General features: G+C 46.1%; 1 long non-coding RNA gene across 1 annotated transcript; it reads right to left on the bottom strand.

Annotated features, from left to right (window-relative positions):
• Nucleotides 1-623: 623 nt before the first annotated feature.
• LOC149434834 (uncharacterized) lies at nucleotides 624-19,138 on the bottom strand. The gene is made up of 3 exons (XR_016308610.1): nucleotides 19,009-19,138; nucleotides 886-1,185; nucleotides 624-806 (listed from the first exon to the last, which is right to left on the bottom strand). It is a non-coding gene; the product is annotated as an uncharacterized LOC149434834 (long non-coding RNA).
• Nucleotides 19,139-19,160: the final 22 nt, after the last annotated feature.

The following is a 19,160-nucleotide window of genomic DNA, read 5'->3' on the forward strand; positions in this document are numbered from 1 at the left end:
CAGGAGGGAGGGCTGCTGGAGGCACCCCCCAACAAGCCAATACACAAACACATACATCCCATAATAGTTTGCTCCCAAGCCAGACACACAATAGAACAATGGGATGCAACCACATGACATCAAACAATCAACAACCCCCCACCCCAATATTAGGACAGATCACTCTGCACCCCTAACAGGCACAGGGTGACTTACACATAATAGGGATATGGGGAGCTGAGACAGGGGTCTCCCCACCTCTCCAAAGTGAGCTGAGTTCCATGGGCCCCCCACCCAAAGTGCAAATAAATAAAACACCCCAGTGGCAATTAAATGCCACCAAAAGAGAGTTCTATTTGTGTGAAAAAAAATGATAAAAATGGGTAGTGTGTTGCATGACCGTGCAATTGTCATTCAAAGTGCAACAGCGATGAAAACTGAAAAGTGGCCCTGGGCAGGAGGGGGGGGGGGGGGGCATGGGTTGGGAGTGCCCGCAAGCCAAGTGGTTAATTCCCCAAAAATATGACCCCAAAATGTCAAAGTAGAAGGATGGAAATTCTCTTAATTTAGGAAGTTTTGGGTCTTCTGGTTGGTGGATATCTGCAGATAAACTTCCTACTGCCCAATTCTACAACCTGTCTGACAAACAAAGGAAGACCTGAACTGACCGTTGCTGAATAAATGCCCCCATTGTCTTCATCACCATTTTCTGGGTTCCGGGTGGATCTGTGGTGCCTGGAACGACCCAGCAGCGACTCACTGTCACGCGGCGCCAGAGGTCCCGACTGGACGCTACCTGTCTCCATAGCCGACACACCTGGGAGATCCTGCAGATGAAAGAAGACACAGGGAGATAAGAGATGAAGAGGATGACAACTCGGAACACACCTGTTGTCGTGTCCTTACCTGCACAGAGCGGGCACCGCACCCTCACTGTCCGCCAGGACCTGGAAGACCCGATGTAAGATCACCACTGGGATGATGGAGCCCCAGCCAAAGTCAGTGGTGACAGCTTCCTCCATCGATGCCACCGCACAGCCTGGTCTTCTGCAAGCAGCCCTCTTCGTCCAGGTCGTTGTTTGAGTTCAGGAGCAGCAGGTCCTTGTCTGTGTGGGGGATGTAATAGGAATGGGCTGCATTTTGGGATTGCTGCCTGTTCCTGGAGCGACCACACTATGCGGAGTACTGTCCGTGGGAAGACAACATCTAGAAGAACGAGATAATGATATGACAATAAAAATAATATGCGTCCGGCGAAAGGGCGACATTAAGAGTAGATAATATATCGATAGAACATTTATAAAATTCCTTTCCGTATGTCCGTTTTTTCATCTGTTTAAGGATGATAAACGGACACCCATGTATTTCTATGGACTAGCGCAGGGCTTGAAATTTCCACTCGCCTGCTCGCATTTGGCAAGTAAAAATAACATGGGGGTGAGTGTGTCCCAGGCGCCGCATCAGAGGATGGGGGGTGGGTGCTACCAGCAGCACCAACCTGCCCTGAGCACTGTGTTGAGGGGGGGCGCATTGCTGGTGCCGCTCCTCAGTGACCGCAGTTTCACTCCTGTCACAGGGAGCAGCTGCTGACACTTGCTGGAGGGAGGACTAGTCTTTCTCCTCCCTCCTGACTGCTGGGGGCAATAGACAGCCGGCACTAAGGAGTGAAGGCAGAGTGTCTTTCCTCTCTCCCCTTGTCATGTGACTTATCACATGACCGAAGGAGGGAAAGGAGAAGCTGCATTCACAAGACGATCTGTGAGTACAAGGGGGAAGGGCAAGGTTACACTTATGGGAACACCTGATGTAAAGGGGGGCTCTGATGGGGACACCTGGTTTAAAGGGGGGCTCTGGTGGGGACACCTGATGTAAAGGGGGGCTCTGATGGGGACACCTGATGTAAAGGGGGGCTCTGATGGGGACACCTGATGTAAAGGGGGGCTCTGATGGGGACACCTGATGTAAAGGGGGGCTCTGATGGGGACACCTGATGTAAAGGGGGACTCTGATGGGGACACCTGATGTAAAGGGGGACACCTGATGTAAAGGGGGACACCTGATGGGGACACCTGATGTAAAGGGGGGCTCTGATGAGGACACCTGGTGTAAAGGGGGGCTCTGATGGGGACACCTGATGTAAAGGGGGGCTCTGATGGGGACACCTGATGTAAAGGGGGGCTCTGATGGGGACACCTGATGTAAAGGGGGGCTCTGATGGGGACACCTGATGTAAAGGGGGGCTCTGATGGGGACACCTGATGTAAAGGGGGACACCTGATGTAAAGGGGGACACCTGATGGGGACACCTGATGTAAAGGGGGACTCTGATGGGGACACCTGATGTAAAGGGGGACTCTGATGGGGACACCTGATGTAAAGGGGGACTCTGATGGGGACACCTGATGTAAAGGGGGACTCTGATGGGGACACCTGATGTAAAGGGGGACACCTGATGTAAAGGGGGACACCTGATGTAAAGGGGGACACCTGATGTAAAGGGGGACACCTGATGTAAAGGGGGACACCTGATGTAAAGGGGGACTCTGATGGGGACACCTGATGTAAAGGGGGACACCTGATGTAAAGGGGGACTCTGATGGGGACACCTGATGTAAAGGGGGACTCTGATGGGGACACCTGATGTAAAGGGGGACTCTGATGGGGACACCTGATGTAAAGGGGGACTCTGATGGGGACACCTGATGTAAAGGGGGACTCTGATGGGGACACCTGATGTAAAGGGGGACACCTGATGTAAAGGGGGACTCTGATGGGGACACCTGATGTAAAGGGGGACTCTGATGGGGACACCTGATGTAAAGGGGGACTCTGATGGGGACACCTGATGTAAAGGGGGACTCTGATGGGGACACCTGATGTAAAGGGGGACTCTGATGGGGACACCTGATGTAAAGGGGGACACCTGATGTAAAGGGGGACTCTGATGGGGACACGTGATGTAAAGGGGGACTCTGATGGGGACACCTGATTTAAAGGGGGACTCTGATGGGGACACCTGATGTAAAGGGGGACTCTGATGGGGACACCTGATGTAAAGGGGGACTCTGATGGGGACACCTGATGTAAAGGGGGACTCTGATGGGGACACCTGATGTAAAGGGGGACTCTGATGGGGACACCTGATGTAAAGGGGGACTCTGATGGGGACACCTGATGTAAAGGGGGACTCTGATGGGGACACCTGATGTAAAGGGGGACTCTGATGGGGACACCTGATGTAAAGGGGGACTCTGATGGGGACACCTGATGTAAAGGGGGACACCTGATGGGGACACTTATTTTCATTTTGTGTGTTTACATTGTTTTATGTTAACCACTTGCCCTCTAGACTCTATTAAGCTATTGCTAATATGTTTAAATTGACATAATAAATCTATGTTATAATTGCTGTTTTTTATTTTTTGGACTCTTTATTCTAAAGAAAAATGTAATTTCATAAGCTTTAAGGGGGTGGGGTTGGGGGCAGGGCTGGGGGCGGGATTGGGGGCAGGCCTGGGGGTGGGGTTGGAGGCGGACCTGGGCAAAGTTTGATGGGGCAACTGGTGGAGAGTAAGGTTCTTGCCTGGCTAGTAGGTCTAGACTTGAAATGTTAAGCCCTGGACTAGCGGATGTAAACGGATCATCCATTTAGATCCTTTTTTTGAACGGAAGAAAACCCTATTTTTCTTCCATAAAATAGCCTGGAATGGACGAAAAAGAATGTAAACGGGCATACGGTCCATTTCTGCATTGGTAAAGGATGTAAAAAAAAACTGATGAAAAATTTGATGTAAACTGATCCATTTATTCTTTAAAAAAATGTGACTGAACTGATGAAAAGAAAAAAAAAAAAACGGAATGCCCGTGTCAAAGGACCCTGAGGGACACATGAATTTATATACTGTTGGGTATACTACTGTCTACAGGAGGATTCGACAATGCCCAACAAAATAGTTGTGGGCCAGCCCAGGGTAACCCCTCCTGCTACCAGAATGTCTCACATTTAGTTATGAACACAGAGGGCGGGACTTTGATCTGCTAAGGACTACAAGAACAAAAAGTTGTACAATGGGTACATAAATCCTAATTTCTATCTCTTCTACTGAAGGACACAGAAAAATCACATTCTATCTGCAAGCCCAAAGCAGTCCAACTGAGGATTAGGCAACACGGCATACAACACATGAACGGGCTCACAAAAAAATAGAACTGGGGACTACCTGTAGCTCGAAGGTGGCATCAGATGAGATCTAAACATCCACCTAGTAAAGTTTGGAGAACGTGTGAACACAACTCCAGGCAGCAGCCTTGCAAATCTGAAACAGTAGCCTATTTCTGAGAAGCCCAGCAGGCAATTACAGATCTTGTAGACCATCAAGAACAACCAAGAGAGGTTGTCTTTGTGAAGGAGGAAGCGGCTGTGAGGTAATCTCTCACAGCACAAGCTACACCCAGTCATTGGAGGGAGATCTCCTGATGATGAACTAGAGTCGGCCAGAGGAATGGAAGGACCATGTCCTGGTTGTGGTGAAAGGCCACAGCTATCTTAGGTAAGAAGGAAGTTCTGGTCCTCAGCACCACCTTGTCCTTGTGTAGGACCAGAAATTGATCTAAACTGATCCATTTATTCTTTGAAAAAACATGACTGAACTGATTGAAAAAAAAAAAAAAAAAAAACAAAAAAAAACGGAATGCCCCTGTGAAAGGACCCTGAGGGACACATGAATTTATATACTGTTGGGTATACTACTGTCTACAGGAGGATTCGACAATGCCCAACAAAATAGTTGTGGGCCAGCCAAGGGTAACCCCTCCTGCTACCAGAATGTCTCACATTTAGTTATGAACACAGAGGGTGGGACTTTGATCTGCTAAGGACTACAAGAAAAAAAAGTTGTACAATGGGTACATAAATCCTAATTTCTATCTCTTCTACTGAAGGACACAGAAAAATCACATTCCATCTGCAAGCCCAAAGCAGTCCAACTGAGGATTAGGCAACACGGCATACAACACATGAACGGGCTCACAAAAAAATAGAACTGGGGACTACCTGCAGCTCGAAGGTGGCATCAGATGAGATCTAAACATCCACCTAGTAAAGTTTGGAGAACGTGTGAACACAACTCCAGGCAGCAGCCTTGCAAATCTGAAACAGTAGCCTATTTCTGAAAAGCCCAACAGGCAATTACAGATCTTGTAGACCATCAAGAACAACCAAGAGAGGTTCAGGCTTTGTGAAGGAGGAAGCGGCTGTGAGGTAATCTCTCAAAGCACAAGCTACATCCAGTCATTGGAGGGAGATCTCCTTCTGATGAACTAGAGTCGGCCAGAGGAATGGAAGGACCGTGTCCTGGTTGCGGTGAAAGGCCACAACTACCTTAGGTAAGAAGGAAGTTCTGGGCCTCAGCACCACCTTGTCCTTGTGTAGGACCAGAAGGAGTTCTTTACAGGATAAAGCCGCCAGCTCAGACACTCACCTCACAGAGTTGATGACAAGAAATGCAACCTTGTCAGAGTGGAAAGGGGAATATCCCCAACGAAAGGGCAGTCTTTGAAGAACCGAAAGAACCAAATTCAGATCTCAGAGTCACAGGGGAGCAAACAGCCACGAGAGACACGCTATATAAAGGCTTTGTTCAAAGAATGAGAAGTCAGCAGTCTCTGGAAGGGCGGAGACCTGACCCCTAATAGTTCTGAGGGCCAAATGCCAACCCAATCCCATCTGTAGGGAGATTTTTCTTAAGGTGAACTTCTTGGGGTGCAAGCCTCTCGCCTCGCACAAGCGAAGTATGCTTTCCATGTAGAGAGACAGATCTTGTGATAAGTAGACTTCCCTAGCTTTCAGCATGGTGGGAATTGATTCAGAGGTCCCTATATGTTAGATCAGGGGTCCTCAAACTTTTTAAAACAGGGGGCCAGTTCACAGACCTTCACACTGTTGGGGGGCCAGACTATAGATTGAAAAAAATATGAACAAGTGCAAAAAAACAGGAAAAACACTATACAATATTTAAAATGCACTGTACACGAACGCACTGGACACCACAATGCACTGTACCTGGTGCACTCTCCTCCTCTCCTGTTGCTCCTCTGGCTGCAGCAGGCAAAATCAGAGGCTTCCAGGCTGCCGCTCACTGGCTCCTCGCCAAGGACCCAGCAAGCACCGTAGCTATTTGCTGGCTGACGCAGGCCGTAGTTTGAGGACCCGTGTTAGATCCTGCCTTTCAATAGCCATGTTGTCAACAGGGAGGATAAACTGGTCTTTGAGAAACAAGATCTGGATGATCCAAATCCACAAAGTGTCTGGCAGGATTCTAAACCAATCGGAGTACCGCATCTGTCCCAGCTAATTCGGAGTTAAAAGGTTCACTGGACTGCCTTTCATCTCTATCCTGCAAGCAAATGAGGAAGGAGATTTATGGAAGAAAAGGTAAGATCAGGGTGTAAGGACCCCATGGAGTCACCAGAGCATCCACTGCTTCTGCTAGAGAATCCCTGTACTTGCAAAAAAAAAACCTGTCCTGTTGAGCAGGGAGGCCAGGAAGTCCAAATCCAATGTCTTCTACCTTTGACACAGGTCCTGGCACACCTTCCTCCCGGTCCAGGCGCTGCTGGCTGGTGAAGTCTTCCTGCCAATTGTCCATGTCTGATATAAATGGTAGACAAGGATGGAACGTGAAGATAAGGTGAAGAGCCAGCTCTTTTACTCCTATAATGTTTAAAGTGTCAGGAAGACACCATGAGCTGTGGAGCACTGTTGGTCTACTTCCAGGGGAAATCAACCTAGGCGTACATTTTCATTTGTGGAACGTGAAGACCTGGCCAGGACAGGATCTACCTCTTTTGTCAGAGAGACTTCTGGTTCCACCCTGATGGCTGATGTACATCCAGCTGAATACAGATCGGATTAACCTTCAGTCTGGAGGTCCAGCATTGCAGAAACAATTAAATTGTTCAAAGTTCCAGAATGTCAATCAGGAGATGAGACTTCTTCAACATCCAAGTCCACTGCAATGACAAGGAGCTCAAGACTCAAGTTCTACAGACTAGCATCTGTTGTGAGGATCTTCCAGAACAATGGAAAAGAAAACTTTCACAACTTCAGTTCAGTAATCCTGAGCCACCAAGTCAGGGACAACCTGGTCTTCAGAGCCAGACAAATGTATCCGTCCAAAGATTGGACCGACTTGTTCCAGAATGTTGTGTTGTAAGGTTCTGGAGTAGAACTGGGGAAACTGCCCCCAAAGACTCTCATGTACAAGCGGAGAGTCGGATGACTCCTGGATTGGAGAGTCTGAATTTGGGAACAAAGAGGCTGAAGTTCCTTCTGGGGAAGAACAACTATGACTTGGGATGTGTCTAGGATTACACCCAGATATTTCAAGCGATGAGTAGGTTCCAGTGTGGATTTCCGAAAGGTTCAGCACCCAGCTAAACCTCTGCAGGATCTGGACAGTCAGTTGGCACAGGTTCTGGCAGATAATGTAGCCCTATTACCTCAGCAGGAGGCTATTTACATATCCCTCAATGGGGATGCCCTGGGAGCGCAGTAAGGCTAGCAGAGGACAGGACCTTGGTGAATACCTGAGGTGTAGAGTTGAATGGAGGGGGGCACAAACTGCAAGTGCAGAGGGCCCAGAGTAAAGAAAAGGAATTGCTGATACGATGGAAAGATCAGCTAATGTAGATATGCATCCTAAATGTCGACAGAGGCCAGGAAGTCTCCCCTGTGCAGGGAAGCTGACAGACCTGGGGAATTAAATGCAGAATTTCTCTGTGTGAATGAAAAAACTTTTGAGGGCCTTGAGATCCAAAATGGGGTGAATGCCCCCTTTTGGTTTGGGAACTGCAAACAGGTTGAAGAACCTCTAGAACTGTTCTGCCACAGGGACTGGGCCAATGACAATCTGCTAGAAAAGACCCGTTGGGGCTGCATGTAAATCTAATATGTTTGGTGGCACTGGTAGGCTGGAACTGATGAACCAGGAAGGGAGCTGGGAGTGAAAGCAGCCCCTGGAAAGCTCCTCTCACATCCAAGCATTTGAGATATAGGTTGTCCAAATAGGCTAACCAATGTCTTCTACTTTGGAAAGTACAGCCACCCCTCTCATGCTGAAGAAGATTTATCTGAGGGTTTGGGGAACAGGAAGTCCAGGATTTTCAGGTACAATGGATGCCAGACCTGGGTTTGGCTTTGGTGGATGAGAAATGAAAGACTTTTTGGCCTCCAGGAAGCGGTGAGCCCTAGGCTTGTTTTGTTGAGGATGAGGAGAACTCTTCCCACCAGTGATACCTTTCATGACAGTATCCAGGGCTACTGTGAAGAGGCCTTGTCCCACGCACAGCTCTTTCTGCACGCCGGTTCTGCAGCTCTAAACCAGCTCAATAAATCCAGAGGGTCCTCATCTTCACTGCCAGGAAACAGTACAGGAGAGGAGGTGGGATACCTCCAACAACCTGTCCACTCAACAGATCAAGGCTATGGGAAGGAGCGCCAATGGCCTGAGACCAGAGGGTAGACAGAACATGCTCGTGGCCCAGTCAGACGGCAGAGTTCTCTGAAGGAGCTCCAGGCGCTGGTCGGTGGGCTCCTCAGAGATGGCTGTATCCTCTAGTGCAGCTTTTCTCAACCTTTTCAACACAGAGGAACCCTCAAAATATATCTTTTCAGTGTCAGGGATCCCCTGCTAACAATGACTATACACTATATTGTAGCTCTAAAGGAAAAAGATTAAATTTGCGCTATGGTCTGTGATAAAATTAAGTGGATATAATCCGCATAAGCAGCCAACATAATAATTGCAGGTTACAATACAAAAAACATATATATAGATAGATAGATAGATAGATAGATAGATAGATAATAGATAGATAGATAGATAGATAGATAATAGATAGATAGATAGATAGATAATAGATAGATAGATAATAGATAGATAGATAATAGATAGATAGATAGATAGATAGATAATAGATAGATAGATAGATAGATAGATAGATAGATAGATAATAGATAGATAGATAGATAGATAGATAGATAGATAGATAGATAGATAGATAGATAGATAGATAATAGATAGATAGGTAATAGATAGATAGATAGATAGATAATAGATAGATAGGTAATAGATAGATAGATAGATAGATAGATAGATAGATAGATAGATAGATAGATAGATAATAGATAGATAGATAATAGATAGATAGATAGATAGATAATAGATAGATAATAGATAGATAATAGATAGATAATAGATAGATAATAGATAGATAGATAATAGATAGATAGATAGATAGATAGATAGATAATAGATAGATAATAGATAGATAATAGATAGATAATAGATAGATAATAGATAGATAATAGATAGATAATAGATAGATAGATAATAGATAATAGATAGATAGATAGATAGATAGATAGATGATAGATGAGAGATGATAGATAGATAATAGATAGATAATAGATAGATAGATAATAGATAGATAGATAGATAATAGATAGATAATAGATAGATAATAGATAGATAATAGATAGATAGATAATAGATAGATAGATAGATAGATGATAGATGATAGATAGATAATAGATAGATAGATAGATAATAGATAGATAGATAGATAGATAGATAATAGATAGATAATAGATAGATAGATAGATAGATAGATAGATAGATAATAGATAGATAGATAATAGATAGATAAATAGATAGATAGATAATAGATAGATAGATAATAGATAGATAGATAATAGATAGATAATAGATAGATAATAGATAGATAGATAATAGATAGATAGATAGATAATAGATAGATAGATAGATAGATAATAGATAGATAGATAGATAGATAGATAGATAGATAGATAATAGATAGATAGATAGATAGATAGAAAAGTGCAGCGCTTAAATTCAAAATTAAAAAAAACATAATAAACATAACCAAAGTCCAATCCAAAAGGCTTGAAAAATATGAAGGACAGTTCATCAATCAAGGATCCACAATCCCATAGATTCTCAAAAAGTCTCCAAGAGGAAAAGAAACTCCTTCACCAGCAAACGCACTGCCTCTTACCGGATGATATTGACCCCCAATCAAGGGAAGGTCAATGTACGCTGGGTGCTTCCCAGAAGCAAAACACTAAGCTTGTGAACTTCTTTGAATCCTGGTCTTCCATATAAAGTGACTCTGGGATGAACCTAAAATGAATATTATCCTCACAGAGGACAATCCAATTCAAAAGTAAAAAGGAATCCTCATAGTGTAGTATTTTGAAAAATTGTAATGTCTCAACTGCAATAAAACAAGTACATCATAACTCATAAAAAACATGTCACCATATCCATTGGTGGTTTTCCAACCAACAAGATGGCCGACACGTTCCGGTGCGCGATGACGTCTGATGAATATTATTAATTATATCAAATGTATAATTCGTCACTTATATTGATGGCAAACTTGCAAAATATTTGTTTTTTATGATTAATCATAATTAATATTAATATGTGTGAATGGCCTTTAACAAATGATAGTGTTAAGTTCTTCAGATAAAAGCTGAGACTGGAGATAGCTGAATTAACCAGATGAAAGCTGAATATTCTATAATAAGGCATTGCTGGACTCTGGTGTAAAATGTCAAGGGCGTTAGAAGTAACCAAAAATAGAATAAGTATTACATAATGTATTCTACTAGTATCTGTATGTATTTATTTTGATTTATAAGTTGGTAATATTGTTACATATGTAGATTTCTGGTTATACAACATTATTGAGATGTTGTAAAGATACATTCTTAATTTATATTACCATTTAAATATGAACAAGCTGATGTTACATCACCAGCTTATTACGGTCATTACATATGTGCCTGTCAATCAAGATCTCTTCAGACGAAGTCCGGAAGTGACGAAACGCGTTAGGGAAGTGACTTCAAGACGCACGTACGTAGACCGGAAGTGTCGCCGCGGCCATTTTGTTGGTTATCTACACATGGTTTTCTATAGTGTTTGATAGAAAAAGCTTGGAACCATGTCTGGAGCTGATATTTTTGAATTTTAATGTAAGTGATGAATAAAAAAGTTATCCCTATGCTTTGAATACCAGTCCTGAGACCCTTCTTATCTTTCTGAGGACCTTGGAAAAACTTCTTTGAAGAGAATGTGGAGGAATATTGTTCCATAATATTGTCTGAGCATTTCAATACTCATAGAGGGTAATAGTATTTAGTACTGCTGTGTGTTGGTTGATGGTAGACACTGAATTGCAGTGATCACAGAGTGTTCACAGTTTGATCCGTGTGATTATATGCACTATAAGAAAATTATTTGGATTTGAACAATCTATTTATTTTATTTAATATATATATATATATATATATATATATTATTTTTTTTTTTTTTTTTTTTTTTCCCCCTTCTTGGTTGCACAAAAGGTTTTTGAAGTGTATTGTGGTTGCACGGGGTGATTATTGATATTTTTTAAGGTAATGCACTAGATATTTTTTTACTTCGAGGTGCGTTTTGGATGAAATAGGAGTCAATCCTTTTATTGGATGAAAAGAGTGGAAAATTTTGGGATCTTTGTGGACACTATTTTGGACTTTCTTTGATCAGTTGGACTTTATTGCACACTATATGTTTAAAATTTATTTATTTATTTATTTCATTTAATTTATTTTTGTAATTCACAAAAAGGTTTTATATATATATATATATATATATATATATATATAATAAGGCATAGCTGGTTACAGGACTCTGCTGTAAAATGTAAAGGGTGTTAGAAGTAACCAAAAATAGAATAAGTATTACATAATGTATTCTACTAGTATCTGTATGTATTTATTATGATTTATAAGTTGGTAATATTGTTATATATGTAGATTTCTGGTTATACAACATTATTGAGATGTTGTAAAGATACATTCTTAATTTATATTATCATTTAAATATGAACAAGCTGATGTTACATCACCAGCTTATTATGGTCATTACATATGTGCCTGTCAATCAAAAGACCATATATGTAGCGCCCCCTCCCTTCAATGAAATTGCTCTGCTAAGCAGTATTGTTTGCCATACAAGGTCCTAAGATATGATTACTTGCTTCATAAAAAGGGTCCCAAGGGACAGTCTCACGCACTCACACACACGTCTGTCCATACAGATACGCATAAGAACATTCTGAGAAGCTGGAACAGGTGCTGTAAGACAAGAATAATGCAGGCCATAGATGGGTCGAAAATCGGCCAATTTTTCAGCTGAAAATAAAAATCGGCCGATTTTCGGATCGTTAGTGGGTTAATTGTTCGCCATTTTTCGGTATTTTTGCAGATCTTTTTTATCGACAAAGTTGGAAAAAGATCAGCCGATTTTGCCGATTTTTGCGCCAATTATGGGCAAATCGGCCAATCTTTTTACCGATAAAAAATCTGCGCATGAGCAGTTACCTGCAAGAGGAAGACAAAAAGAAGAAAGAAGAGGGAGGAGGATGAAGAAGAGGGAGGAGGCGGAGGAGGATGAAGAAGAGGGAGGAGGCGGAGGAGGATGAAGAAGAGGGAGGAGGCGGAGGAGGATGAAGAAGAGGGAGGAGGCGGAGGAGGATGAAGAAGAGGGAGGAGGCGGAGGAGGATGAAGAAGAGGGAGGAGGCGGAGAAGGATGAAGAAGAGGGAGGAGGCGGAGGAGGATGAAGAAGAGGGAGGAGGTGGAGGAGGATGAAGAAGAGGGAGGAGGAGGAGGATGAAGAAGAGGGAGGAGGAGGATGAAGAAGAGGGAGGAGTAGGAGGATGAAGAAGAGGGAGGAGTAGGAGGATGAAGAAGAGGGAGGAGTAGGAGGATGAAGAAGAGGGAGGAGTAGGAGGATGAAGAAGAGGGAGGAGTAGGAGGATGAAGAAGAGGGAGGAGGATGAGGGAGGAGGATGAAGAAGAGGGAGGAGGAGGAGGGAGGAGGATGAAGAAGAGGGAGGAGGAGGAGGATGAAGAAGAAGAGGATGAAGAAGATGAAGAATAATTCCAGTCTGGCAAAAAGTGTCCCTGCAGAGAGCTCCGCTATTTCTTTGACAGTGCTTTGACATTTATAGCGGTTGCAACAATGCATCTATTTGTTTCCGAATAAAAACATCTGTATCCGAAATGGATACAAATAGATACAATGTTGCAACCACTATAAATGTCAAAGAAATAGCGGAGCTCTCTGCAGGGACAGTTTTTGCCGGCTGCAGACGGGATGAAAATCGGCCGATTTTTTTTACCATTCCTGGTAACGTCGGCCGCTTGAACGACCGATTTTTCGGTTTTTTAAAGAAAAATCGGCCGGTTTTCTCCCCATCTATGGCCTGCATTAGTCACTTCCGTCGTCTACTTCCGGCTTCTTCCCAAAGACTCTAAAGGACAAACTGAACATGGAAGACGCACATGGCCGGACAGCCAAGACAATAAGGGTGACATCTTTAAACTTCTGCTATGATATTTCTGGTTTTTTCTACATGGAACTGTTCATGATACGCTTTACATTATTTTAAGCCATTGTGTGATAGAATAAAACACTTTATTTTTTACTTTGCCGGCACTTTAATCACAAGCAAAATTGCCTATAGACGCTAAAGAAGTACTATATGTGTCTCAGAAATCCAACAACGTCATATGCTCCGACTCCTCCCTAAGCGTTTCGTCATCAATGACGGTGTCAAGAGCAGGACAGAACATCAGCATCCCAAACACGCAACCATAATGCCCTATGCATCTGAACAGCCACCAGCGTAATCAAATGCTTAAAAGGTTAACTACCCAATGATCCGTCCAAATGATCAAACTACCCCCCCACTTGTAGAAATAGTGGGGCATCTTCATGCACAAGGCTTAACAGAGGGATTAACTGACCTCTGACCTTGAAGGAAGAGGATTCTGAAGCTTTGCATGCAACAAATCCTGAAGGATAACAGAGGAACTTCTCTGACCCCTCTACAGAAGTCCTATGATGGGGCCACAGCCAACAAATGCATTGCTATTGATGGTGTCAAGAGCAGGACAGAACATCAGCATCCGAAACACACAACCATAATGCCCTATGCATTTGAACAGCCATCAGTCCCAAGCAAGACACTAGTTTTGAAGCCTTCACGGTTCATCATAAGTCTCCAGAAACCCCTAAACAGCTCATCCACTCCCTCATCATATCACGACTGGACTACTGCAACTCCCTCCTCACTGGCCTGCCTCGCCGCTGGCTATCCCCGCTTCAGTCCATCCTGAATACGGCTGCCACTCATTCACCTTTCCAACTGCTCCGTCTCCGCCACCCCCCTCTGCCAATCCCTCCACTGGCCTCCACTCAGTGTCCTCCACCCCCCTCTGCCAATCCCTCCACTGGCCTCCACTCAGTGTCCTCCACCCCCCTCTGCCAATCCCTCCACTGGCCTCCACTCAGTGTCCTCCACCCCTCTCTGCCAATCCCTCCACTGGCCTCCACTCAGTGTCCTCCACCCCTCTCTGCCAATCCCTCCACTGGCCTCCACTCAGTGTCCTCCACCCCCCTCTGCCAATCCCTCCACTGGCCTCCACTCAGTGTCCTCCACCCCTCTCTGCCAATCCCTCCACTGGCCTCCACTCAGTGTCCTCCACCCCTCTCTGCCAATCCCTCCACTGGCCACCACTCAGTGTCCTCCACCCCCCTCTGCCAATCCCTCCACTGGCCTCCACTCAGTGTCCTCCACCCCCCTCTGCCAATCCCTCCACTGGCCTCCACTCAGTGTCCTCCACCCCTCTCTGCCAATCCCTCCACTGGCCTCCACTCAGTGTCCTCCACCCCCCTCTGCCAATCCCTCCACTGGCTTCCGATTGCGCAACGGATCAAATTCAAAACCCTAACACTGACGTACAAAGCCGTCCACCATACTGCCCCGAACTACATCACCGACCTAATATCCAAGTACCGCCCAACACGCACACTCCGCTCCTCACAAGACCTCCTCCTCTCTAGTTCCCTGGTCTCCTCCTCCCATGCCCGCCTCCAGGACTTCTCCAGGGTGTCCCCCATCCTCTGGAACTCCCTGCCCCAACCCATCAGAATATCACCTACTCTCCTCTCCTTTAGGCGCACCCTGAAAACCCATCTCTTCAGGGAAGCCTACCCCACCCCCTGCTAACCTGCCGACCTCCTCCACTCTTCCTACCACTCCATCCCCCACAGCTATCTCCTCCTGTGCCACCATCCCCTCCCTCCTAGATTGTAAGCTCCAAGGAGCAGGGCCCTTGAACCCCTCATGTTTTGCATTGTATTGGTATTGTTCTGTCACATGTTCTGTCCCCCTTTGTAATGTACAGCGCTGAGCCAACTATTGGCGCTTTATAAATACTGTATAATAATAATAATAAGTCTCCAGACGTGTTACAACCATTTGGTGAAACATGAACCTATGCCAGCTATGGAGGGGTCCTCTCCAAGGGCTCTCACCCATTCTTGAAAAAGGAGGTCAGGTCCCCAAAACGCATCATATCCATGGAAACCCGCACTTTTCTGGGTGCACACTGCTCCACTGAGCGATAGCTGGTCTTCCTCCCTACCACCGATGCCCGTCAGCTTCATCCTGTGGTGCGGCCGGCTCCCTACTCTCATTCCCCTCTGTAGCACACACAGGCTCAAGGCGAGGATAAGAAAGGCGAGTGAACAGCAGAACGTGGTGCCTTTACAAAAGGTCTGTTGGAGAAGGACGTCTACATTGAAGGGTTCACGGTTGTGTTTGATACTCATGATGGCACCCTTGGAGCATGGAAGTGTATAGATAATCCAGATAATAAGGAGCTTTATCGCACTAGAGGTTGCACTTCCCTTTGCTTTTCTTGTACATATTGTCCACAGACCTTGCTCAATCACCCTAGGTTCACACCTATGCGGCCCGCGTTTTGCTCGGGGACGAGAGCCCATTCATGTGAATGGACGCCTGTGCCATGCAGGGAAAGAAGTCCCTGCACTACTTTGGAAACGCAGCCGAGGTTCCCAGTACGGTTGCGTTTCCCAGTGCAGGTGGCTTGCCATTAGGTCCGCAATTCTCTGTACGGGAGGTGCAAGGATTTTCGCACGGATACGCAGTGGCACCACCTGCTCAGATGTGAACTAGCAGCCAAGGGATGGCTGCAGAGATTCCAGCATTTTGAAGGCTGCATTGGTATGGAATTTGTAGTATATTGGTGCTTTCAGCCAATCTGTCAAGGTTTGGGCAGTTTTAGGTTACTGCCAGTATAGGGCAGAGGACCACCCCTGCTACTTCGAAATGGGATCTAAGGGAACTTAATCACCTGTCTGTGAAATCCTGAAATGTGACCATGCCATCCAGCCACTTGTATAGTATGCTGGTTCAGGTAGACCACTAGAAAATCTATGGTGGGTAAAGACCAACGATCTCAAAACACTGGCAGGTGATGCCCAAGATCCTCTATTGGTAGACAACACCAATTATACAACAAAAGTGTCCAGGATATGGGGGAGGCTGCGGCCCTGCCAGATGGAGTGAAGGTAGACCTCAAAGAGGACAAGCCAATAATATTGGACACCCAAGGTTACTGATTACAGGCCTTGGTTCCTTCCAGGAATATCAAATAAATGGTCCCACAACCACCAGGGGACTATGGTCTGTGACCACCCATGGCAGCAACACGGTCTTCTGCGCATGGTAAAGCAATATGCAACTTTACCCATCGAGAGCCTCTAGTAGCCACATACTCAGGCAGCTGGTGAGATGTTCAGGTGGCCTGAAGGTCACAATGCAGGCTGGTCCTGCATCTCCAGTCTAGTAGAGTCCAGGCATGACCTGCAGGATATGTACAGTGTATGTACGATTTATTTTTTTTATATATCTATATATACACACACTATATTTTCAGACATATTGGGCCCGCCCTCCCAATCGTGATTCAGGTGTCCCAATCCCCTCCATATCATGTGATTCAGGTGTTCCAATCCCCTCCCAATCATGTGATTCAGGTGCTCCAATCCCCTCCATATCATGTGATTCAGGTGTTCCAATCCCCCCCATATCATGTGATTCAGATGTTCCAATCCCCTCCATATCATGTGATTCAGGTGTTCCAATCCCCTCCATGGACACAGGTGTATACAATCAAGCCCCTAGGCATGCAGACGGCTTCTACAAACATTGGTGAAAGAATGGGTCGCTCTCAGGAACTCAGTGACTCCAAGCGTGGTCCCGTGATAGGTGGCCACCTGGGCAATAAGTCCATCCGTGACATTTCCTGGCTACTAATTATTCCACGCTCAACTGTTAGTGGGATTATAACAAAGTGGAAGCCACTGGGAACAACAGCCACTCAGCCACCAAGTGGTAGGCCACGTCACATGACAGGGCGGGGTCAGCGCATGCTGAAGCGCACAGTGCGCAGAAGTCGCCAACTGTCTGCAGAGTCAATAGCTAAAGACCTCCAAACTTGGTGTGGCCTTCAGATGAGCCCAACAACAGTGCGTAGAGAGCTTCATGGAATGGGTTTCCATGGCCGAGCAGCTGCATCCAAGCCTTCCATCACCAAGTGCAATGCAAAGCCTCGGATGCCGTGGTGTAAAGCACGCCGCCACTGGGCTCTAGAGCAGGGGAGGCGTGTTCTCTGGAGGGACCAATCACGCTTCTCTGTCTGGCAATCCAATGGGCGTGTCTGGGTTTGGCGGTTGCCAGGAGAACGGTACTTGCCTGACTGCATTGTGCCAAGTGTAAAGTTTGGTGGAGGGGGGATTATGGTGTGGGGATGTTTTTCAGGGGTTGAGCTTGGCCCTCTAGTTCCAGTGAAGGAACTCTTAAGGCGACATTTTGGACAATTTCATGCTCCCAACTTTGTGGGAAGAGTTTGGGGACGGCCCCTTCCTTTTCCAACATGACTGCCCACCAGTGCACAAAGCAAGGTCCATAAAGATATGGAGGAGCCAGTTTGGGGTGGAGGAACTTGACTGTCCTGCACAGAGTCCTGACCTCAACCCCATAGAACACCTTTGGGATGAATTAGAGCGGAGACTGCGAGCCAGGCCTCCTCCCCCGACATCAGTGCCTGACCTGACAAATGTGCTTCTGGAAGAATGGTCCAACCTTCCCATAGACACCCTCCTAAACCTTGTGGACGGCCTTCCCAGAAGAGTTGAAGCTGTTATAGCTGCAGAGGGCGGGGCCAACTCAATATTGAACCCTACGGACTAAGACTGGGAGGCCATTGAAGGTCATGTGTGTGGAAAGGGCGGGGCCAACTCAATATTGAACCCTACGGACTAAGACTGGGGGGCCATTAAAGGTCATGTTCGTGGAAAGGGCGAGGCCAACTTAATAGTGAACCCTACGGACTAAGACTGGGGGGCCATTAAAGGTCATGTGTGGGGAAAGGGCGGGGCCAACTCAATATTGAACCCTACGGACTGAGACTGGGGGGCCATTAAAGGTCATGTGTGTGGGAAGGGCGGCGGCCCAATACTTGGGGCAATATAGTGTATATACAGGGGGGGGGGGACAATACTTGGGGCAATATAGTGTATGTACAGGGGGGGGGGGACAATACTTGGGGCAATATAGTGTATGTACAGGGGGGGGGGGGACAATACTTGGGGCAATATAGTGTATATACAGGGGGGGGGGACAATACTTGGGACAATATAGTGTATGTACACCTCAGGACACATCGGTGTGACGGTCAGCGGGAAGAATTCCCTCCTTACAGATCACTAAGATGACTGGTGTCAGAGGAAGGTATCTGAGGCAGAAAATGCTCCAGGAACCCCAAGCAACCTCTGGAGGGGCCCTGCTCTAGTGGGGGAGACGTCAGGATGTCGCCCCACCAGCAGAGGGCGCTGTCCGCGTTTCTACAAGGTTCTCAAACTGATACAAACTCTGGAGGGACTCTCCGATCTCCTGGGGAAGTCTCCAGGCAGGGGGGCGCCCCGAACATGATGACGATACAATGACCTCTCCCCTCCCCCCACACACTGTACCCAGCCTCCCTCCCCACTTCATCACACGGTACACCCAAAACACTACACACCGATTTCTCTCTCTCTCTCCCCGGACTTCCGGTCGAAGGGCGGGCCTAACTGACCTGTACTCCTCCTACATTCACTTGGCCAGAAGGAAGGGGATGTGGCGCGTGCGCCATCTTGCTACACCCGGCTGTGATCCCCAGCGTGCGGTCATGTG

The sequence above is a fragment of the Staurois parvus genome, unplaced genomic scaffold (genome assembly GCF_062004578.1).
Source record: "Staurois parvus isolate SC_StPar_1 unplaced genomic scaffold, SC_StPar_1.0 ptg001661l, whole genome shotgun sequence".
In the NCBI taxonomy this organism is placed as follows: domain Eukaryota; kingdom Metazoa; phylum Chordata; class Amphibia; order Anura; family Ranidae; genus Staurois; species Staurois parvus.